Source organism: Brienomyrus brachyistius, chromosome 4 (assembly GCF_023856365.1).
Source record: "Brienomyrus brachyistius isolate T26 chromosome 4, BBRACH_0.4, whole genome shotgun sequence".
Classification (NCBI taxonomy): Eukaryota; Metazoa; Chordata; class Actinopteri; order Osteoglossiformes; family Mormyridae; genus Brienomyrus; species Brienomyrus brachyistius.
In genome coordinates this window covers 22,907,630-22,932,932 of record NC_064536.1, presented here as the reverse complement: position 1 = coordinate 22,932,932, position 25,303 = coordinate 22,907,630, and the positions used below count along the sequence as shown (strand labels likewise).

At 44.2% G+C, this 25,303-nt stretch overlaps 1 protein-coding gene and 2 non-coding genes across 3 annotated transcripts in view; all 3 read right to left on the bottom strand.

The window, feature by feature from the left end:
* The window catches only part of LOC125739920 (uncharacterized), a 645,903-nt gene that overhangs the window by 300,861 nt on the left and 319,739 nt on the right, over positions 1-25,303 (bottom strand). The gene's annotated exons all lie outside the window — the stretch shown is intronic.
* trnal-uaa (transfer RNA leucine (anticodon UAA)) lies at positions 7,240-7,322 on the bottom strand. Its single transcript has one exon. It is a non-coding gene; the product is annotated as a tRNA-Leu (tRNA).
* On the bottom strand, positions 7,612-7,694 carry trnal-uaa (transfer RNA leucine (anticodon UAA)). Its single transcript has one exon. It is a non-coding gene; the product is annotated as a tRNA-Leu (tRNA).

Below are 25,303 nucleotides of genomic sequence, written 5' to 3'. Positions count from 1 at the left end.
GATTGAAAACTACATCGGAGGTTGTAGGAATAACCCCGCTATAATAACGCAGTACAACAAAATCGAACGCGACATGAAAAGCTTTCGCCTGTTTAATAGGCCTCTAGATAAAAAGGTCAGGGTCGTCTACGACAAACGCAGATTGCTGGCTAGCGGGGAAACTCTGCCTTTCGGTTACTGAAATGTAAAACTAGCAGCATCGCAAAAGGGCTTTTAAAGTTTTTTCTAAAAATCAAAGATGTTCATTTGTTTTAAAATGAAAAGTTTTTTTCAAAGATGTTTTTTAAAATCAAAGTAAGATGTACAAATGTTTTAAACTGAGAAATGTTCCTAGTAAGATGTTTTTAAAAATGAAAAGTTTTTTACAAAGATGTTTTCTAAAAATCAAAGATGTTTTTAAAATGATCATAGTATGATGTTTTTAAAATGTTCATAGTAAGATGTTTTTAAAAATGAAAAGTTTTTTCCAAAGATGTTTTTAAAATCAAAGATGTTTTTAAAATGTTCCTAGTAAGATGTTTTTTATTTTCAAACTTGTGTACTGAAATGTTTTGTACATTTATCACAAGAGTTTTTATTAAAAACTTACCCATGCACTCTGTGTCTGTGAAAGCTGACACCCCTCCAGCAGTGGTTTGCACGTGTGTGTGTGTGTGTGTGTGTGTGTGTGTGTGTGTGTGTGTGTATGTGTGTGTGTGTGTGTGTGTGTGTGTGTGTCGTCGGAAAGATTTAAAAGATTAGGGCAGTATTTACCGTTTCGTCAGTGTGTTTTTTTTTTTTTGCAAAATGATGGGTAGCGGCGTGAGAGAGGTCGACTTTGATCACCGTTTAGAACTCCCGTTTACGGCTATAATCGCAGGGGCAAGTTCTTCGGGGAAAACCTATTTCACTAAAGAAATGCTTTTAAATCAGAGTCACTGTTTCATAGGGGGCCCCGTTAAAAAAATTGTGTGGTGTTTCGCTTCCCATCAGCCGCTTTATGATGAACTACGCGATCGGATCAGCGAAATTGAATTTATACAAGGGCTTCCCAAAAGCTGGGAGGACGAGGAGCGCTTCCCCTCAGGCTCCTTGATAATCATCGATGATTTGATGGATAGCGCGTCCGAAAACAAACTCGTGGCAGAAGCTTTCACGAGGTTCAGACATCACCGTCAAATCTCGGTCATCTACCTGGTGCAGAACGTATTTCACCAGGGCAAGTACAGCAGGACTATAGCCCTAAATACGACTTATTATTGTCTGTTTAAGAATGTGCGAGACAGAATGCAAATCAAAGTTTTAGCTCAGCAAATGTTTCCTTGGCAGAAAAAGTTTTTTCTAGATGCCTACCATGAGGCCACAGGGCCCGCGCACGGCTATTTATTGGTCGATTTGAGAGCCACGTGCCCAGAAGAGTTCCGACTCAGGACCGGATTATTACCGGGGTCGTTACCCATCGTCTTTCTACCGGCGAGCCATTGATTTATCACTACTAAGCTATGTCCGAACATCTCAGGAAACACCTGCCGACCCTTAAAGTTTTACAGAGGACGAGGGGGGTGAAACGTAAAAAGATTCTTACGGCTGACCCATCTAACGACATAATTTTGGCTCTCTCCGAAATCTGTCTCAATCTCATAAGAGGTCGCATACCTTTAACCGTAGCTCAATTTACCAAACTCAAGAAACAGAAAAGATTGATTAAACTTTTCGCATGTAAGAAAAACAGCGTCGCTAGGAAACGCGTGGCAATTCTTCAAAAAGGAGGATTCTTATTACCGCTCTTATCAGTGGCTCTGCCATTCGTTACAAGCCTGTTTGCCGGTAAGACGGCTAACTAGCCTTTTCCAGCAACATGAGCCAAGTCAAGAAAATGTTTATGCTCAGCCCCCAGCAACTGCGTACGCTGACCCAGAGGGCGACCCCGCATACCATCGGGGAATCGGCCCTGGGTGAACTCGAACACCAGATGCAGGGTTTAATAAATCAGCCGGCTATGCATCTGGATGAAAAAGTGAAGAGATACAACCAATTGCTACAGAGGTATCTGAATCTAGCCCGAAAAGAGGAAAATCAGGGGCGAGAAATTGTCCTTACAGAGCGGAAAGAAAAAACGGACGAGGAGGAGGAGGAGGGGAGACAGCCTGACGGCGGTGGCGCGACTGGGGACAAATCTGTACAGGAAGTTATCCAGCAAGTGGCGCCTAGGGCTAGAAAGAACGTGGGGTACATCTTGCATAAACTGCTCGATTCCGACGGGGCTGTACGTTGGACCCAGTCGGGTGAACTCATCATCAGAGATAGACCCATTAAAGGTTCCCATATTTTAGATTTGATGAAAACTTTATCGCAGCCTAAATCCCACGCCGGCGGATATCCTAAAGGCTGGGAACCCTTTTTAAACGTGATATCAGAATTAAACATCCCCCTCACGAGCGTGGGTAACATCCAAGCCAGGAAAGCCCTAAGTCATCTTAAAGATTACGGCGGAAGGGATCCCCCGCCTCCCTCCTCCCCTCCTGTGAAACAGAACCTCGGGAGACGTAGAAAACGTATTGTTGACGACTCACCACCACCGCTTGAGGGAACCCCTCACACACCGCGCGATTCCTCCCCAGAATATCGTTTATGGCCTTTAAAGGGTACTCCTTATGCTCCGTGGATAGATTACAACGATTAAGTGTTTTATATACGTGTGTGAAAAAGAATTAAAACGCGTCGGTTAATAAAATGTAAAATTTATTGAATAAAGGGTGTCACGTTTTTATTTTTTCCCCAACATGAATCTAACAAGCATAACAATCTTTAAATAGTTTTAACGAACATACATTTTGCGGCTTTGAAAGTTTATCGGCATTAACACGGCTAATACACTTGTGATATTTCTTGATAAACTCGGATACTAGAGCGTCGTTTTTCCTCAAGTCGTCAGAGTACAACATCATAGTCTCTTGAAATGAAAGTCCCATGAAGCGCCGGTAGAGGAAAAAGGCGACGTGGGCCCCGCACGTGGAAGAAAAGTCATGTTGAACTTGACGCGTATTATACCTTATTTCGGTAGCGTGCCTCCCCAAGAAGCTCATAAAACTCTTTGGGTAGTAAGGGGAATCGGGGGGATAACCGTAAGAATCAAAGAAGGAGGCTTTGCCCTCTTGGGGCTCCAAAATTATCCCGATCCAGTGTTCACCCTCTCTATTCTGGTCATGCGTGTTTGCGACCAGAAAAGCGGGCCTGGTCTCTATGCGGGTGGGTAATAAATCGCTAGGCCACACGCCTCCAAAAGCATCCCCCAGCAGGGGCCGTAAAACGCATTCCAGCTGGTGAGTGTTCATGATGATGATGATGATTAAAAGTCCACCAGAACCTGTCTCTTGGCGTTTATTTCAATCACGCTGTCGAAGCAGGCGTAGACGATGAGACTCATGGTTCGAGGTAGTGGGGCTCTGAACCTTAAATCCAGACGGCACGTGCCGCTGATGGCGGGTGACAGGGCACCGCCGTCCAGCTCGTCGTCTCGGGAGAGATTGAGAGCAAATAGCGAGTATCCGTTTTCAAAATCCTCGCGGTTGATGCATAAGGGCGAATCCTTTAAATGCCTGTTTGTAGCCAGGAAAAGGTTGTAAAACTCTCTGACCGACTGCCTCGCTCTAAAATCGGGCTGGAACGGTTTGCTGGGTATGTGTCGCCCGTTGACTGAGAGGCTCAGAAATTCCAGGTCACAATGCTGAAACCTGAACGGGTTTCTGTTTCGCGTGCCCACGAACGCGGCGTGGTCCACGATCCCCAAAACGATGTAGCGCGGTAAGTTGCCCAGGAAGAGGTTGTCCTGCGGGCAAACCCGCGATTGTGCGGGCAGCGTATAATTTTTAACGACTACCCTGCTTATAGGGTACAGGGCGTTTGCTTTCATGAGAGCGGCCGAGTGACCCAGTGACACCGCCGGGGAGACCTCCACTTTTTTCACAAACAGGCTGGCCCTCAGTATTTTCAGCTCGTAATCGGTGTCATTTCTACACATGAGACTAAAGTCGCTTTTAGCCTTTACAAACTTTAAGCGTATATCCACGTTGTTTAACAGCATTCGTTCGCTGAAAAAAATATCGGCGTGTATAGGACCCATCAGAGAAAACTCCTGAGAGTTTCTACAGAAGGCGGCTCGCTTCTGTAACCCCACGTTGGGGCCCTGCGCTGAGACGTCCACGCTATCCAAGTCGCCCCCGACGTCTTTGTACCAGAGCCCTGCCGAAAACTGACTCTCTAGCGTATCCGTAGAAAAATTGAGCAGGGTCTCTATGACTGACCTATAGGGGTGCGTGGCCGACGAAGAACTGATCAGGACGTCGTTCAGACTCACATCCAGCTGGGAGAATATGCCGTTTAGCGGGTACTGTATAATACCGCAGGGGTCGGCGTCAAGCAGGGGGGCTCCATCGGCCCTAACGATCTTGAGCCTTAGATATAGCAGTGTAGAGTTGAGGTCCACATAGAAATTGCCCGACCCCGGTATTAGGAAATCCAAAACATCCTGATCGGTAATGGAATTTAATGGGTTGATTTCTACATAATTGGTCTGATCTATGGATAATTGCGTCATAGGGGCCGCAAACAGGTCCAATTCAGATTTGGTACATTCAGCCGAGAGCCGGTGAGCTAGAGCCATTCTTGTTTACGCTGCGTTTTCTCTCTCTTAAAATATGTCCCCGGGGGGTTTCCTGTTTCTCTTGGCGGATGGAGACTTGGGAATCCTGACGCCTCTGCCAGATTTATTTTTCTTTTTTTTTTTATGACCTTGCAGCAGGGCTAGAGGTGCTTGGGCTCTCGTTCTACTCCCCCTCCTCCTCCTCCGAGAGAGGAATAGCAGACCCGACCCTTCCTGCTTGGGGTCACCTGTGTTTGTAAAACGGCCGCTGACTACAGAGCTGACTAGATCCGATCCTATTCCTTTGACCGCCGATTTCAAATGAGGTTTCGCTATATCGACCCCACGCTTAAGAAAGGGTAAAACGAATCTAAAAGCCCTACTGAGCATGGACCCCAACCCACGCCCGTACATCACGGGGCTCCCCGCAAAACCGGGGAGCCCATGTCCCGCCTGACTGGTGTAATACGTAATAAATCTCTGTGGATTGTGGTAAGCCATTGTTTTCTTTTTTTTTTTTAAACGGGGCGAAAGTGTAGCTTGACGATCGTTTTTCCGTAGGAGAAATTAATCAGAGTATTCTGATCGTTCTTTATCTCAATATGCAAATTCTGTAGGCTCTGCTTGTTCACCGGTACGTACTGCAGCTTGTGGAACGGCAAAGTGACTACGTCGCCGAACGCACCGTCTATTTTAACGGTTCTGAGGAGCGGGACTACAAATTCCCCCACGTGCTGCGGTTCCACGATGTTACAGTAGACGTACATATTGTAGAATCCCGCGTGAATGTCGCCCGGGTAGGGTGAGGTCGACCCGCTACCTCCTCCTAGGTTATACCACTGACCCGGCTCAAAGCCCAGCATGTAGGCCAGAGTAGGTTTAAATTGGATCTTGTATTTATGGTTTCCCGTCATATTAACCCTTCGTGTAATCTCGCTGTATGAGAAGGAAACTTCGGTACCTAATTTTTTTAACGTAGCGTTGATTTCTGTCACAATCTGTTTCAGAGATTCATAATAGCCCACTTTAATTTTCCGAGGAAAAAGGTAAGGTAGGTCCACTAAAGGATCGGCCGCTCTCTTTGCCTCCGCCTCCGTATCCCGCAATTCAAAAGTATTATCCGGGTGTGTAACATTTCGCCACGTGTAACAATACATGATTTCAGCCAGAGCTACTTCGTAAGGCCCCCGTAGCTCTATAGGTCGCGAGAGCATCACGGTGTAATCCGAACTCTGGTTATCGGGGAAGATGGAGAGACAAGAGTTTGACGGTAGCGTGAGGTAAAAAGAGGGGCGGGCGTCCATTTTCTTTTTTTTTCTTTTTTTTCTCTTTTTTAAAAAATTAAACCTGTATCAAGTCCGACCGCGGTATCCACGAATCGAACCTCGAGGGCCAACCCTGCCAATGTACTAAAATCCACTTTTTCCCCTTTCTGTCGGTCTTTGAGCCTATAACCTTCTCGACCTTGAACGCGCGTCTCGGAGATATTTTGACTTTCTGCAGCTCCGCTTCATAGAATGTTCCCTCGAGTATTTCACCGCTCACGTCCCTCAATTTATATACCGGTGGGGATCTGGGTACACGTTCGCATATGACAAAGTACTCGTCCGTAAATGTCTGCTCGTACTTTTTGTCAAATATCTGACTGTGCTTGGAGACTCTCACAGTGTCCCCTATGTTAAACTTAAAACGTGGCCGTGTGCTTTTTTTCTTCAGGGGACCGTATAGATTATCAAATACTAGATGAGCATTATCGGGCCTGACCTCGGCAGGTTTCATTTTAATAGCGCTGTGAAATGACTGGTTGTACCCCTTTATTAGATCGTCCAACACGTCCACATATCGCCGGGTGTTTTTAGCCGTAAAGTACCTGTACATCCTCTCTTTTAACGTTCGATTAAATCTCTCTACGATGGAAGCTTTAAGTTCACTAGCCGTAGTGAAATGGGTGATTTTATGAGTTTTTAAAAGTTTCTGAAAAGTCCCATTTAAAAACTCCTTACCGGCATCCGTCTGTAGCTTGAGGGGGACGCCCCCCTCGGTTAAAATAGAATCAAAGGCCTGGGTTACAGCCGCCCCAGTCTTGTTTCTTAACGCGCGAGCATAGGCTTTTTTAGAAAAAACATCAATCACCGTAAGGAGGTATTTTAACCCGTCGTTGTACGTGGCCAGCCCTTGCATGTCGCATAAATCGGCCTGCCACTGATACATGGCTCTCGGAACAAACACTCTGTTCCTGGGGAAATTCTTTTTAACCGGTTTATGTAAAGTATAACTGTCTTGCATAGACAGCCAGTCTCTGATGTCATCAGCAGCCACTTTTTTCCCCGTATCTTGCTGCACGGCTCTCTGCAGTCTGGAGACACCTCCGTATGACCCCGGTTGGCTGGGGTCATAGTACGAACTGCTCAAGACGCGAGCTGTAGTCTTGGCAACAGACATGCTTTTCACACACTGAGTGGGGGGAGAGCGGGGGTGCGGCGTTTTATAGCTGACTGTGGATGGGGGGTTGTTAGGAGACTGAGTGAACATCAGTGAAATTTTTGTGTGTTTTTTCTACATTTAACCCATATTGTGTAGTTTGTTTTTTTTAATTATTATTATTTTACAAAAGAGTTTAGCTGGGGTGGGGATCGAACCCACGCGGACATACGTCCATTGGATCTTAAGTCCAACGCCTTAACCACTCGGCCACCCTGCTCAGCATTTTTTACCTGTTATTTACAAAGACTATTACAACGGTATTCAAGTTTTATTTTTTTTTTATTTTTGCAATTAGTGAAAGATATATATATATATATTTTAAAAAAGCTGGTATACAATTTGTGAAGGTTACATTTTCAAAATGCAGGTATACATTTAGTTACAGCCGTGACAGTTGTTGAGGTAAGAGACTGAGTGAACATCAGTGAAATTTTTGTGTGTTTTTTCTACATTTAACCCATATTGTGTAGTTTGTTTTTTAATTATTATTATTTTACAAAAGAGTTTAGCTGGGGTGGGGATCGAACCCACGCGGACATACGTCCATTGGATCTTAAGTCCAACGCCTTAACCACTCGGCCACCCTGCTCAGCATTTTTACCCATTATTTACAAAGACTATTACAATGGTATTCAAGTTTAAATTTTTTTTTATTTTTGCAATTAGTGAAAGATATATATATATATTTTAAAAAAGCTGGTATACAATTTGTGAAGGTTACATTTTCAAAATGCAGGTATACATTTAGTTACAGCCGTGACAGTTGTTGAGGTAGATTAGCGATGTCACATGCAGTAAAGTGGATATAGTGGCTTTTTCAACGATACATGTATGTAGAGTAGAAAGCATCTGATTAACATCGATAGGCTGCTTATCATGAAATTTAGAGGTGACTACATCTACTATTAAAGCGTAAAATACAAAAATGTGATTACAGTCAAATTCATTGTCAGGAATACAAGATAGACAAGCGCGTATGAGACTTTCGGGGGAATGTCTTTCTCCCTCTGACATCAGTTGAGTAAGTAAATCCATCCCCCGCTGATAATTTTCTCCGACTTGAGAAATCTCAAATAACACTCTATGAAAGCAGCAACAAGCATAATCATCCCGACAATCGCTTTTATCAATAGCACGCAACAATAGTGGACTAACTTTTTCTAAAAAAACATTTAACATAAACCGCCGTAAGGGTCTGCTGATACCGTTCCCCATCACAAGATGCTTTTTGTTTTAGTCTCGGGCCTCCCAACGAGTCAGAAATTCTTCTTCCAGGATCTGCTTAAACGCTGGGTTCTGCTCAAACAGATCTTGTTCCAGTCGAGTGATTTCCACCATGCCGTTGCGGGCCTCACGCAGATCGTACAGGATAGCTTCCACTGCCCCCTCCAACCTGCCGGCGGCCGCTCGGATGCCCAGGGTCGATAGAACGTGGGTCAAGGCGGGTGTCAGCCGATCGGTCCAGAGGTCACGCAACACAGAGTCAAAGTGTATGTAAAAGTAATTTCTACCTGGGGGAAACAAACAAGGGTGTTGTCTCTGACTGGGGTGATCCACTTCACAACCGTAGCAGTTTCTCTCTTGATGCTTCCTGATGACTGAGGTTAAAAGGCCCACTATCATAGCCTTAATACAAGTCAGCATCCCACGGCAGAGAGCCGGTCTGGAGAGAAGCGTGCAGATCTCAGGCGTCGGAGGGTCCTCTCCAGGATCAGAGGCCGGTGATGATGGGGGGGTTGGAAGGAGCTCCCCGGGATCAGAGGTCAGGGTTGCTGCTGGAGCCTCATTGTCCCCGCTTTCACCGTCGCTATAATTTGCTGCTGCTCCTGCTGCTGCCATGATGTTTGTGAAAAGGGGTTGTAACAGAGTCCACTTTATATAGCGACGGCGGGTGAGGGGGTGAGGGGGGTCCTTACGGCGTAGGGTTTGTCATCTCTTGCATCTGCTTACGCCCCCGACTCTCCTTAAACATCGCTTGGTAGTAACCAGACTTTTCTTGAATCATCTGCATCCAAATCACAAACGGTATTCTCAGGCCAAAACAGTCGCATTTAGGCCACTGCCATATATTCACCATTCTCTTGTCCAGCTCCCCGGTCGCGTCCCACTTCATAATGCTGGTACGCTGTTTACGAGCATCTCTATAGTGCATCTCCATTCTTCCAGTCTCGACCTCAAGGTCGGGGTCGGTGCTCTCCTCCATCATCGGGGTAACGACAGTCTTCAAGTTTCCCCATTCCGTTTCGGAAAAAGTCACCAGATACGGGTCGTCTTTCGGGGGGTCTGGGCCGTCTCCGGTGACCTGAAAGACGCGCAGTTCCTCCGCAACGTTGTCAAAGAGGCAGACCAGTTTATTCCCGTTGGGCAGCTCCCAGATAGCCCTCGGGTCTTCCGACGGTCGCATCATAGGTACCCGTCTACGTGCCGTATGAATCTTCCTGGGAGCCCCCGGAGGCTGCATAATGGCCTCCTGCTCCTGTTGAGTCTTAGAAGGTGAGGTTGAATCTTTCATTTCGGAAGTCCCAGACATGTCTGTATTTTTTGAAAAGATAGAGTTGGCCCTGCAGCGCGAAGCTCCCTATATTCTACACGGCCTGCTCGTGGGGGCGTGGTACGGATGAAGATGATGCCTCTAGGAGGAGGAAAAGGCCCCCCGCTCGACGTAATACAATTTAATTGTCTCTGTCACCCCATATCTGCACGGTCATGTATGACAAACAAAACTATAAACAGAATTTACTGGCGGGGAAATTGTCAGACTTGATGTATGACCAGGTGGTACGGCCTTGATGATGCTACTCGTGCCTGTGTAAGAAAATTATCTGTAATTTGGGACGTATGTGAAAACAAAACTTTAAACAGAATTTACTGGAGGGGAAAAGTGTCAGACTCGATGTATGGCCCGCGTGGCCGGGTAGGGGGGCGCCTCGATGGTCAGGTGGCACGGCCCTGCAGAATTTACTGGCGGACAAATTGACAGACTCGATGTATGTCTCGACTTATGACCTTTACAAATTGGCGCCATACGCCGATGTGATACAAACGCTTGCGTGAGGAAAAAACACACGGTCAAAACTAGCGCCGAGCGTTTTTATTGGACGATAGACCCTGCACCTCCTCCTCTCATTCTTTGCTCCAACTTTACCATTTTATCCCACAGTCTCTCACAGTTTCTCTCAGACTCGCGCAGCAGCACGCCTCTCAGCTCTCCCGCATCGCTCTCTCCGAGGATTATCCAAAGCCGTGCGGACCTTTCCGCGCTACCGCACCAGTATGTGAATAAGTCCTTTGCTGATTCTCCGAAGCCCGGGGACCTTACCACGCTACCGCACACCGTACGCTCGCGCTCCATCAGGTAACCCAGCCACGCTCACTCCCGCCCGCGCACCACAAAATAATAATAATAATAACTTATTCAAATAACACACGCTCATAAGCACTCTCATCAATATCATTTTTAAAATAATACACACTCATAAGCACTCTCCTCAATATCATTTTAAAATAATAAACATTTAAAATAAGCATTTAAAATAATAAATAATTAAATCCAAATACCATTGCAGCACTAACACAACCAACCCAGGCCCCCTAAGCCACAATCATTTAAAATAATAAATAAATAATTAAATACAAATACCATTGCAGCAGTTACACAACCAACCCCCCCGGGGAAGAAGACAAAAAAAAATATTTAAATAAATAATTAAATCCATATGCTATTGCGTCAGTTACACAACCAAGCTCAACCCACTACAACATAAGCTCCGCCCACTGAACTTTTGAACGTGACCTTTGACCCGACCTGTCAATTTGACAAAAGCGGTATCCTTCCTCTCTCTCACTGCCTTGTGATGCTTTGCCTGGACTTTACTGCAGCTGTCTTCAGTTGTTGCTTGTTAGTGGGTCTTTCTGCCTTAAGTTTTGTCTTTAGTAAGTGAAATGCAGCTCGGTCGGGTTGAGATCTGGTGATTGACTCGGCCATTGCAGAATATTCCACTTTTTTGCCTTAAATCGCGGTATGTTTTAGGTCATTGTCCATCTCTACCGTGAAGAGCCGCCCAATCAACTTTGCTGCATTTGGCTGAATCTGAGCAGAAAGTAAATCCCTTATACACTGCAGAATTCATCCGGCTGCTTCTGTCTTCTGTCACATCATCGATAACCACTAGTGACCCAGTGCCACTGGAAGCCCTGCACGCCCATGCCATCACACTGCCTCCACCATGTTTTACAGAAGATGTGGTGAGCTTTGGATCATCAGCCATTCCAAGCCTTCTCCACACTTTCTTCTTCCCATCATTCTGGTACAGGTTGATCTTAGTTTCTTCTGTCCACAGAATGCTGCTCCAGAACTAGGCTGGCTTCTTTAGATGTTTTTTGGCAAAGTCTAATCTGGCCTTTCTAGTTTTGGGGCTGATTAATGGTTTGCAACTTGTAGTGAACTCTCTGTATTTGCTCTCATTAAGTCTTCTCTTTATGGTAGACTTACTGTAGATACTTTTACATCTACTTCCTGGAGAGCATTCTTCACTTGGGTGGATGTTGTGAAGCCTTCAGCACCTCCAGCAGCATTGCCAGGTGACCCGCTGTTTTGCTGAGGGATTAGACACTGAGCCGGACCGCCAGTCGGACCTGGGTCAGGTAGGGCTCCAAGGGACCTTTTCCATCATAGCGGGGCAGCTTTAGGAGGGTCTTCATTGTGACTGGCTGTATCCCCGTGCTGCACCACTGTCACCTGGGCAGGTGGGGGCGCTAGTGCCATCAGGTTGCTTCAGGAAGGCAAAGCACTCGGTTCTCACAGTAAATTTGTTAAGACATGATACTCATTCATTTCAATTCTCTTGTTTTTTTACGTGTTAATTTATTTTTCACAGAGGGCTTGTGAACATGAACCGGAACCTTGCGTTCATTCCCAGTAATATGTGAAACAGCGCCCCCTGTGGTCACATTGTGACAGTCACGAAATATGGTGTAACACTGGCATTGATAAAGGAAGTGATAAGCTCAGAGGGGTACAATTGATGCTTTGGAAAATTTGGAACTGGTTCTCAATTGCCATCCCTAGTACCAGGTCCATTAAGCCCCTTTAAGATATAAACTTCACAGGATGGCTCCTACAGCAACAGCCATGTTAGCCATAATAAAAGACATTCACAGCATGTGACCCAAAACAGCAGAAGGGTACAAGCTGCATGTGAGGACATGCAATGAAAAATAAGTTTGGTTCCTTTGTAAAACTGAAAAGGAGATGCTGCCATGGTAATACCCAGAACATCCCCCCGATCTCCATAAGGAAAAGAGACCATTCAACCCCAAAAGCGGTATCTTCTTCCCCATGTAGCGAGTGATGTAATGCAATACTGCCAAATGGTACCATTGTTTGGTACTAATAGGCACAGATTAGCCCGACTACGCCAACCCAGGTATCACACCCAGAGAAAGTTCAATCGCCCTACCCCCGGGCAAAGGCACACTGGTCCGTTCACCATATAAGCGGAGAGACGTTGTTCCAAACAATTTATTAAGTAAAACCATGAAAGGAGTAGTCCGTCAATCGGAACACCATCGGCTTGAAATACCGCCCGCGTATCAGCAGCCACTTCTTGCCGGTCTAAACCTGGGCGCTTGAACACAAGACAGCACAGCTGAACCAGCAAAAATCATGCGGGTCACAGGTGGGAAGGGAAAAGGTACAACTGCATGCCACAATAATAAATCACACAAAACCCAAAAGGGAAAAAACACTGCAGACTAAAAAGTACAAAACCATTTACATTGATATACAATAAGGACATTACTCAAAACATGACACCAAATACCGAACAAAACGAACATAATACAATTAAAAAAAAGGAAAAAACACAAACTTTTGAGGAGCGGGGAGACCAGTCAGCCCCTCCAACACCCGCTCTCACGCATGTGGACACACACACCCAGCCAAACAGTTCCCCAGCTAAGGACCCGCTAATGAATCAGCCTGCTACAGGCTGAACAAGACAAACCGAAAACGCACAAAGCGCAAAACCATGCGAGCGTCACTAAACAGCAGCAATAAGGCAGAGCAGAGCCGCCGCTAGGCAGAGCAGAGCCGCCGCCCCACGCAAGATGAAGCAGCCGTCACCGCCAGGCCACAACACACGGGACCCTGTAATAATAAGATAAGGCAAGGGCTGATTATAATAACACGCTATCTGCCCACATACAAACCAGGCAAAGATGTTTAACTCACACCTCGGGAGAAACCCAGCCGTATTAATCCAAGCGTCAGGCGTCCTATCGCAGCTTGTAACATTCACCGTCAGGGAGCTAAACACGCCGGTATGAGCGGTCCCAACCACTAGTCCACGGACGAAGAGAGAATCCAGCAATTGAAATGACTGCCGAAGAACGCCTGTGCCGGGGTAACCCTTATAGTCTGAGCGCCCTCGCCTATTGGCTACTCACCACCAGAACTTAATTGGGCACCCACCTCGTTTTCTCCTCCTGCTACACCCAGCTGAAGTAAATCGTATCCATTACGTAACGAAAAACTTATATGATTCCCCATACAAGTAAAACTTCAATGAAAACAAATCAAACTGAGGACGACTCCCTTCCTTGAAATTTCCACGTTCATCTGTTCCACCTTTAGGGTTTCTCAAGGCCACAGATAACAAAGGTCAAGCAAACCATTAAAAACTATGGCAGCTCACTTCATGCTCAAGCCGGAAGACCCCAGTGAAGTTTTAAAACATTGAAATAGTAGAAAATTTTCTAAAATATTTTCGCCTTCCTTTCTACCTGAATGACATGTTTCATACTGAGCATCTCATTGGCTACAGTCTGCAGTACAGACATCTTACCCTCAGTGACTGACAGCTGCATCCATGTTCCCACAGCTGAACCTCTGCTGATCTCCACACCACACCAGTAGTAACCAGAATCCGCAGGTTTTACATTATTAATGGTAAGGGCGAAGACTGGCTGGTTAGGTTCATCTCTGAGTGACACTTCACTTATCTTTGGATAATTAGTGTGTACTATGGGAGTACATGAACTCCAGTAATTCCCTTTGCACCAGTATTTCTCATGTTTTTGATATATGTTGTCATAGAAACATGGGATGGTGACAGATCCTCCTCTCTGTACAGTCACCGTGTTCAGTGTGGACACACCTGCAGGGACAGTATGAAAATTACCCAGCTGATTAACTCTCACTCCCTCTTACACCATTTATACACATATTCATGAAATCAGTTGCAGTCTACTGTAGGCTGCAGTACTTTACTCTGCAGAATATTAATATTTGTTTTTAAACAATGATCTATTTACTATCACTGTGTTTGCAAAAACAAAACAGTGTAATGAATAAATTACTGATTATTCAGAATAAAATTAGCTGCAAAAATCTGCTTTGTGGTATTATTGTCATTTAATTTTCATATATAGATCAAGCATCAGCAACAGAGTCAAACTGATGCTCTTTTACATTATTTTAACATATATTTATACTTTTCAATTGAATTCATGAATTTCTTTAAAAGTCACTTAATGCTAAATTAAAGTATATTATTTCTCATATTTAACCCCTTGAAGTAGCACATTTACTGTTACTTGTCCCAGGTCTCATTTATGGTGTCCGTCTTATATATTAAAATATTCTTTTCTTTATTTCTGTTAATATCCTTCCTTTCTGACTGAATGACATGTTACATACTGAGCATCTCACTGGCTACAGTCTGCAGTACAGACATCTTACCCGCAGTGACTGACAGCTGCATCCATGTTCCCATAGCTGAACCTCTACTGATCTCCACACCACACCAGTAGTAACCGGAGTCCCCAGCTGTCAGATTGTTCATGGTCACATTGAAGACTCGCTGGTCAGGATCATCTCTGATTGACACTTCACCGCTTTTCTTTGGAGAGTCAGTGCGTACTATGGGAGTACATGAACTCCAGTAATTCCCTTTGCACCAGTATTTCTCATGTTTTTGATATATGTTGTCATAGAAACATGGGATGGTGACAGATCCTCCTCTCTGTACAGTCACCGTGTTCAGTGTGGACACACCTTCAGGGACAGTATGAAAATTACCCAGCTGATTAACTCTCACTCCCTCTTACACCATTTATACACATATTCATAAAGTCAGTGCCAGTCTACTGTCTGCTGCAGTACTTTACGCTGCAGAATATTAACATTTGCTTTGAGTAAATGTTGTATTTAATATCACTATATTTGCAAAAATATGAAAACTAATCAGATAAAATAGCATTAGCCTGCAAAAAAACCTTTTTGGCGTATACTGTAGTTGCTTTTTTAGGTCAGCAGCTATAGCACCTGCAGGTCAGACTAGCTAATCCACCAGCAGCTAAGCAGGTTAGAACTTGCCCAGTACTTGGGTTGGAGACCAAGTACAAAAAAAAGGTAACTGATGGATGGTGCCGTCATTCAGATGTGATGTAAAACCCAGGTATTGTAACTCGGATGTCATAAGCAGTTCTGGTGCATCTTTCAAAAGAGTAGGGGTGGTACCCGATGCCCTGGCTAAATTGCCCACTGTGACCCTTTCACATCTGGTCTAGGGGGCGTGGTCTGGTGTTCCTGGCGGCATTTCTGTAAGCGACGGGGATGGCTGGGAGATGCTAGTTATCCTGTGTCGGGCTGCAGTGCAAGGTACTAAGTGATGATGGTTGAATGGAGTGGTGATGTGTGTTTTGTATGTAATAAGTACCAATCTTGTCGTAGACTGGTTGCCAAGTGACGGGCGCATGTCTGGGTTTGTACCGAAGCCCAGGTAAGATGCATGCATTTATATTGTACCTATGATTCTAAATTTGTATGTATATTAAGGTTATGATATAAATTGTGTGCACATGTTTGCAGGAGTTGCCATTGCTGTTTTGCCTGTTTTGCTATATTCCTTTTTTTTTGTTGTGTGTGATAAGGTTTGGTTTGTTGCTCACAGCCACACCAGAACTAATAAGTGAGTGGCAACTACTAAGGGTAATTGAGTACCGGCCGGTCCAATTGGCGTGGGTTCTGAGGGTAGATATTTACCATTGATTCTCTCTTCATCCAGAGAGCCGAAGAGTGTGGTGCTGGAGTTTCGGGGGGTGGTTGGTGTGTCTTTCTCTGCACTGCATGGAGTGATTGAGGGGGGAATTAAGGAACATGTGCTCCATGCGGGGGTTTGCTGTGATTGGGTGTTGGGAACTGGCACCTGGATACTTGAGCTCTTGGTGTGGTTTGCTGTGGTATCTCCTTTCCTTTCCCCATTGGCTGGCTCATTGGATGAGGTGTAACCATAAAATCGGACTGCCAGTACCAGGTCTATTTCAACGACTCTTTTTTGTTTTAATGATCTGGTTTTAGTCATGCTGTGGGATGTTGGCAATTTATGCTATTTAGAGGCTTGGTATTTTAGTATTTTGTTAATAAATATTGTTTTAGTACTGGGATACGAGTCTGTCATGCGACGTAGCTATGCGTGGAAATCCAGAGGATAACCATGATACATTTTAAGGGGCAGGGCCTTAGGTGGCGTAGTCTGGTCTCCTGTGTAACCTGGGTGGCCTAGAGTGGCGAGCTTACATTTTGTATAAGATTTCTACTTAAAATTCAAACCAACTGCCATTTTTTTACATATTACTTAACATATCTAACCCCTGAAGTGACACATTTACTGTTATTTCTCCCAGGTGTCATTTATGGTCTTCATCAATACTAAAATTTGATCCCTCTTATACATAAAAATATTTTATTCTTTATTTGTGTTAATGTACTTCCTTTCTGACTGAATGACATGTTACATACTGAGCATCTCATTGGCTACAGTCTGCAGTACAGACATCTTACCCTCAGTGACTGACAGGTAAACCCATGTTCCCACAGCTGAACCTCTGCTGATCTCCACACCACACCAGTAGTAACCAGAGTGCCCAGTGTTAAGATTGTTGATGGTCACAATGAAGACTAACTGGTTAGGATCATCTGTGATTGACACTTCATTCCTCTTCTGTAGAGAGTCACTGCGTACTATGGGAGTACATGGATCCGAAGAATAATTTTCTCTGCACCAGTATTTCACATGTGTTTTATAACTGTCTTCATAGAAACATGGGATGGTGACAGATCCTCCTTTCTGTACAGACACCCATCCCACTGAGGACACACTGTCAGCACCTGTGGGGAAAACAACCAACTGAATTCACATTTTCAGCATCACAGTATCTCTTGTTAATATTATATATTATCAGTATGTGTAACACTTGTACCAGGAGTCATGGCACAGAGAGATAAGTTTAAGAGGACAGGATGCCAGTCTGTCACAAAGGCAGGGGAACACCCAGGACAGGATGGCAGTCTGTCACAAAGGCAGGGGAACACCCAGAAGAGGATGGCAGTCTGTTACAAAGGCAGGGGAATGCCCAGGATAGAATTCCAGTCTGTCACAAAGGAAGGGGAGCACCCAAGACATTATGCCAGTCTGTCACAAAGGCAGGGGAATACCCAGGACAGGATGGCAGTCTGTCACAAAGGCAGGGGAACACCCAGGACAGGATGTCAGTCTGTCACAAAGACAGGGGAACACCCAGGACAGGATGTTAGTCTGTCACAAAGGCAGGAGAACACCCAGGACAGGATGCCAGTCTGTCACAAAGGCAGGGGAACACCCAGGACAGGATGCCAGTCTGTCACAAAGGCAGGGGAATTCCCAGGACAGGATGGCAGTCTGTCACAAAGGCAGGGGAACACCCAGAACATTATGCCAGTCTGTCACAAAGGCAGGGAAACACCCAGGACAGGATGCCAGTCTATCACAGGGCAAACACTCACACAGTCACTATGGGCACTTTTACAGGCATCAATTCACCTGGACTATGTATTCTTGAATATAAAACCGGAGAGCTCATAGGAAACCAGTGCAGATATAGGGAGACCATGCAAACTCCCCACAGAGAGCTGGGCCAGATACTGGAACCACAAGCCTGGAGGTGTGAAACCCCCATGCTGCCCCCAGTCTCTACCAGCTAGAGCTTAATTACTTCTCCAAACCTGCTGCAGAATAAGATACAACCAGGTCTAATCTGAAGGCCAATTCATACTTTCCTTTTCTGCAGGTGACGTAAGATCTGGTGAGGTGACGTAAATTTCATCATCAGGTGCATGTAGCCCAGATTTATTTTTTTTATCTGCCGGAGATTGACTAGATGTTTCCAGTACGTGGCAGCCCTGACTTTTACAGAGCAGTGGTCAACCAAGAAATAGCAGAAGAAGAATAATTGTTGCAGGAGATGTGCAGGTATCCGCTTATCTATTTTTTACATTTTTACTGTCCAGATCATTTTTACTGTCCAGACATTATACCACGGTATACGGTATTTTCAAAAACAATACTACTCTGCCCAAGCCCCTACTAACAACTTTAAAACTGTTTGTAAAATTCAATTCAAAAGCAGCCTCACTAAAATAAAAATACATGCATACATAGTTATGTAGACAAGCATGTGATATTAAGTTTAGTTAAAGTGCAACTTTACAAGCTACACTGACCATCACCTGCACTGTTACTGTTCACCAGTCTGATGGCTTCTGGAACAAACCCAAACTTCCTCCTATTTGTTTTACATACATGGGGTCTGAATCACATTCCTGATGGCAACATGTGAAAGTCACCATATAGGACATGGGTGGGGTCATTGATAACCTTACATGCCTTTTAAGGACTTGTTCAGAATTAAACTGCACTAGAGATCTATGTGTTTGTCCAATAAAGGTTAACAACGCCATGTAATTGATTGTTATCCATTTGACAGATTTAAACCAGCAAATAAATAAAAACATTAAAATACTTTCAATAAAAGAAGAATAAAACATTGTCTGTAGTCTTTGATCTACTCCAAAGGGCTTTAATTTACGTAGGAAATACAGTCACTGCTGTGACTTTTCCACAGTGATCTCTGTATTGTCACTAAATCTCAGTCTGCTATCAAACACAGTACTCAAGTATTTGTAGGTCTGGGCAACTCTAACATAAGTGCCATGAATTGCTGTTGCGGGATGTGAATGTGGTTTAGTGAGAGGATCATATCTTTTGATTTGGACACATTTCAATCCAGAAAGGATTTATCACACCAGTCTACAGATTCTTGTATTATGGGTTCATGCGAATGATCTGACCAACTGAGAAGAGGCATGATGACACTGTTATCAGCAGTATGCAGAGTAAAAAGTAAAGGAGAAAGTACACAACCCTGCAGTGAGCCAGTGGAGGCAGAGATGGATTCAGATGTTCAGTCATATATAACTACTGTCTGAGTTCTGTTAGAGATGAAACTGATAATCCATCTCATGAGCTGACGATCCAAATGAAAACAAGATATAAGCTGTCTGACAAGTATGTGAGGTTGTATTGTTGTGCTGCCCTCATTACACATCCAGTACATGACTAGACAGCCAGCTAACTCTTTCCCACATCAAGACTCTGAAGACAGCGTGTTCCTTTGTACACAGGTTTACTGAGCAGGGAAAGTGTAAAACTGAAAGCAAAAAACGCTACCATTTACTTACAGACGAGTTTGCGTTTCATGTACATACCTAAACAGTGCAATATACAAATATAAGTTTATCACTCTGATCTTTACTGCAAATATATGTTTAACCAAAAATATAGTGCTATAGTATCAAACATCAAAACAAGGATCGGTGCTTGCAGATAAAAATAACACAATACATACCCACGATGCTACTGAAGGCGCAAGATGTTTGCAGACGCTGTAGTATGAGCAGATTTAACAGTGTTTGTGTGCAGCTCATTCCACTACTAGCTCTAATGCGCAAGTGTGATTACGTGGTGAATACGCAAGCAAGTAGTAGTGATGGGAATTCCGGCTCTTTTAAAAGAGACGGCTCTTTCGGCTCCCAAGTGGCTCTTCAGAATTTTTTTGGTGCTTAGATGAATTTATTACCAGAAATAATGTAAAATTATTAGTGAAATTAATTACTATGGTCGGAAATCACGTGCAATCATTTTAGCCAATTCCTCATCAATTGTTTTCTGTTTTACTGGAGTCATAGCTTTTTGCACAAACTGTCTCATAGAGCTCTAGGTTCTTAACTCCCTCACTTTTCTGTTGTGCATGAGCATAAAGCACCTAAATCATTAGCATGATATAGAAAATATTCTCAGACACTTATTCTGAACAGCAGAAATGTCGTCATACAGCATGTGAAGGTGAGATTCTGTATAAACACTGTGCTGTATACAGAGGGTCTGTCCTCAGGCCTTTGGTTCAGTCTTTACTATATTTTATACAGTTTAAGTACCACTTCAGTAGGTCCTTTTAATATCTGTGGATCAGTGGGAAACAAGAGGTGTAATGGGAAGGTGTCTCTGTAAGACATGGGTGGGGGGTGTCCTGGGGGGGCAAAGTCAGGTGATGAGCACATTGATTCTCTTCACCTGGGTCTTATCAGCAGTCCTATCAGACTGAGAGCTGTTTGTGTTTCTCTCAGCTTCCAACAGACACACACAGACGCCCAAGTTCACAGCCTGTTGTTTCATTACAGAGATTCTTACAGATAAAACACAGATAAAATACACTTATTTGGGTCTTACTGACCTCAGGTCTGTGGAGACTGACACTCCCTTCCGGATTCTCCATATTTTCACTGTTTCTCTGTCTCTGTCTATGACCAGGACTCCTGGAGTCCAATAAAAACCCACTTTCTCCCCTCCGCTTGGTTTATACAGGTTCTGCACTCTTCTGTTCCGTTTACATGGGGTGTCGGCTCCTTCTCACTAACTGACCACAAACTTTATGGTCATGCTGCCTTTGCACAGCCCACCTGACCAACATCAGAGGACTGCTGATGTGGCTAGGGCAATAAGGGCCATGTCCGCACTGTGAGACGCCTAAGACAGCGCTACAGGGAGACAGGAAGGACAGCTGATCATCCTCGCAGTGGAAGACCACGTGTAACAACACCTGCACAGGATCGGTACATCCGAATATCACACCGGAGTGACAGGTACAGGATGGCCACAACAACTGCCCGAGTCACACCAGGAACACACAATCCCTCCATCAGTGCTCACATCACCATCGGACTGAGCTTGTTGTCATTGCAGGCAATCTCAATGCCTTGCGGTACAGGGAAGACATCCTCCTCCCTCATGTGGTACCCTTTATGCATGCTCATCCGGACATGATCCTCCAGCAGGACAATGCCACCAGCCATACTGCTCGTTCTGTGCGCGAGTTTCAGCATGACAGCAATGTCAGTGTTCTGCCATGGCCAGCGAAGAGCCCGGATCTCAATCCCATTGAGCACGTCTGGGACCTGTTGGATCGCAGGGTGAGGGCTAGGGCCGTTCCCCCCAGAAATGTCCAGGAACTTGCAGGTGCCTTGGTGGAAGAGTGGGGTAACATCTCACAGCAAGAACTGACAAATCTGGTCCAGTCCATGAGGAGGAGATGCACTGCAGTACTTCAAGCAGCTGGTGGCCACACCAGATACTGACTGGTACCTTTGATTTTGAGCCTCCCTTCATTCAGGGACACATTGTGAAACATTTTTAGTTTATGTCTTATGCTGTTGACTCTTAGTGTTCATACAAATACATTTATTTACACATTAAGTTTACTGAAAGTAAAAACAGTTGAAAGTCAGAGGACGTTTCTTTTTTTGCTGAGTATACTTCCTGGGGGGAACTTCTCCCTCTGTTGTGACCATACCCCTCTCCCCCCGCGCCCCCAACACCCAGATCACCTAGTGCTGTCTAACTGGACCAGCCGTAAGCTTCTAGGCGGCCTGTTGGCTGGGGGGCAGGGCCTGGTCTGGACTGACTTCCTGATGCTGTAAGGATTGAACTCATTCAATAAACAACTATCTGTTCAGCTTATTCATGATTACGGAATATAAAGAATATATATCATTCATTCATTCATCCATCCTTTGGAGAAAAATATCTGCAAGGGAACAAGGACACGTATTTCACTATTATACATTGTTTCACCGCAAGAGGGCAGACATTTTCATTTTCTACATTTACATAGAGTGTCATATATTCTGCCTTTCTCCTCCTTGTCAAAGTCCTTTCTAAAACTGAAATAAAAATTCTGAAAATATTTAATAGGCTGGTTGGATACAGAATAATAAATTACGGTTATGACAAAAGTGTTCATGTCCCATGTCACCCACAGTCAAACTGAGATTAATTATTTCATTAATATATCATAATAAATTTATGATGGACCTGGATTAACTAATACAGAGTACAACTGTAACACTGGCCTTTGCTGTAATTATTAACCATCTATAATCACTCATTCTGCAAAGCTTTAGTAACAATCCCTACATGGCAGAAAAATGTCTGAAATAGTCTTTAACGTCTGACAATAAAACCAAAATTTTTACTAAATTAACAAGTTTTAAAATACGGATTTAAATGAATATACACAAAACACATGGGTGTAACACTGGTGTCTGTCTGTGGGAAAAGTCTGTGTATTTGTCATTTTACAAAGATTCATCATAAACTAGAATTAGCCAAATCCAAAGGCTTTAGTTCAGCTCCCAGGTGTAACATGTAGATCAGACACTCATGTATTTGATAAAGAGCAGGACCTGTATTATGGGATGTCTCCCTTAGGGGTAATGCTGATATGAAAGTAAACCTTTTATTCCAATCATACAGACACATAAAACAATCAGGGCACAGGGATGGAGTACATCCTGGATGGGAAACCAGTCAGTCACAGGGCACACAGACTCACATTCTTTTTTAGAGACACCATTTAGCCTGACTGCATGTCTTTGAACAATACAAGGAAACACACACAACTTGTAGAGAACATGCAAACTCCATAAAGACAGCATTAGTGAGATTCAAACATGGAGGTGTGAAGCAACAGCACCATCTACTGGGCCACTGGGCCACCCGCATAGACACTATTGTCTCAGCAAATTGCCCTATTCAACAACAGTTGAAAAATGTTAACAATTCCCATCCCTACATATCCCTGTATCCTTACCTCATATTCAAGCCACTCGGACAGGTGACAGAGGGCCGGTATGGGAGTGACAATAGGGTTAACCCACAGGCATGTTTTCGGAAACAAACGAATTATGTATACATTTCTTTCATCCATTTTGGAAGATGAGATGCAGGGTGGCAGTGATAACTCCTCTGAGGCAGCAATCGCGTCACGCCCAGAAAAACGAAACCCGTTCATGGTAGCTTTCCAGGCAGCGAAATGTGATGAGCAGAGGGTGAAGCTGGCACCGGGCTGTGACAACGTTCGTGGTGCAAGGTTTGCATCCTTTCACCACAGTAGAGCAAAAAGCTTTTTGGTTGGTACTAGTAGTGAAATGCTTTCATTAGTAAGTTTAAGTAAGTTTAACATGTTCGAGTGTTAAGAAGATGGCCTGGTTTTGTGGTAATGTGCCCGTGTGCTTGTTACTAAAGTGTTATACGAAATATTGGTACCACTTTACAATAAGGCTCCCCTTTGCCAGTTAGAAATGGTACTGACTAATTAATAAATAGAAACCTGTAGTATAACTTGTTTATAATTGTCTATTAATGATTTATGAAGTGTTACAACTTAATTTATAACCCGCTTATAAACCATTCATAACCCCTTTATAAGGGTAGCCTTATTGTAAAGTGGTACCGAAATATTTTTATTTTAACTTACTCATAGCTGACTCTTAGAGTAACAGCCAGTACCCATACAGTGACACAATGAGAGCCCTCATCGAACTGTATGGACAACCACAGCCTTACAGCATATTGTTATGCTGGTAGATGGGCCTAACATTAGATCCAGAGATCTTAGAGGGTTCAGCAAGTTGTCATTGACTGTACGGACACTCATAGGAATGTCAAATCAGCTTGATCAAGAGGGTCTGACAGAGTTGAGTTGTGGGTCTCATGTCTCCACATTACTGGTTAAGCTGCCATATGATCTGAGAGCTAACTTTAGGAGATACATTAAGGCACCATAGGTAAAGTTACCCGTGACTGTGGAGACACAGAATACCCTAGACATGCATGATCTCCTGGATGACAGCTGGTGTTAAGGAAGCGAGGCATAGTGCAGGCAGAAAAAGAAGGTGACAATCAACTGGCAGCTCTGAGACATGGGGGGGGGGGGGGGTTATTACAGAAACTAAAGCACTGGTAAAACTACAAAGGAAAGGACCACAAGGGGTCAAAAAGCAAAATGGTGAAAACAATGACTAACTACAAAGAAATGACAAGGAAATAAGATCTAGGAACAAAGCAACACAGGAACAAGGAGCAGGAACAAGATAGGGAATTCATACTGCACCACACGGTACCATCTAACATTCCAACACAATAACCTACTCAGAGAAAAGAACACAAGAAGGCACTAAAATACACAGATAACGAGTACTAACAAAAGGCAGTTGTGAATACACAAAACAATCAAACAATTAGAACAGACACTTTAAATAGGACACAGGTGGAATTCACTAACAAAATCACGGAATAAAGATACTGACAGAGAAAAATAGAAACAAGGCTCATCACACAGTACAGACAGGAGACTGAGGCAGTTAAGAGACTCGAGGATTGTACAGTTAAAGTTTCAGTCAAAGGCGTTTACCGATATGAGACTCGACTTCGGTGGAAAACCAGTTTTCCTCCTTTAGCAGTCAATATGGAAGCTATTCCTTCTCACCTTAGAGGAGCTGAGAAGCATCTAGCTAGAGGCTCTGATACAGCTACAGATTATTGTAGGAAAATCATTGAATTAGTTGAAGCTGGCTAAGTGTGTAAGGTTCCACCAGCCACCGCTGAGGGCAGTCCTGGGTGGTACATCCCACGCCAGTTAGTTCAGCATAACGACAAGAACAGACTTGTCTTTTATTGCTCTTTCACCTACAGGGGTTTGAGCCTAAATGAATATCTTTGGCCGTCACTTGATGCTTCGCTGTTTTGATTCCTCCTCCGTTTCCAGGAGTGCAAAGTAGCCATTAGTGGTGATGAAAAGAGCATGTTTCTCCAGCTATGAATGCTTAAGGAGGACCAGCCCCATCTCAGCTTCCTGTGGCACAATCTGAACAGGGAAAACCTAACTGATGTTTATCACCGACAGTTTCTACACTTTGGGACCGCCTGCAGTCCCTCTTACACCACCTTCGTGTATTATAAGCATGTGATGGACCAAAGTCAG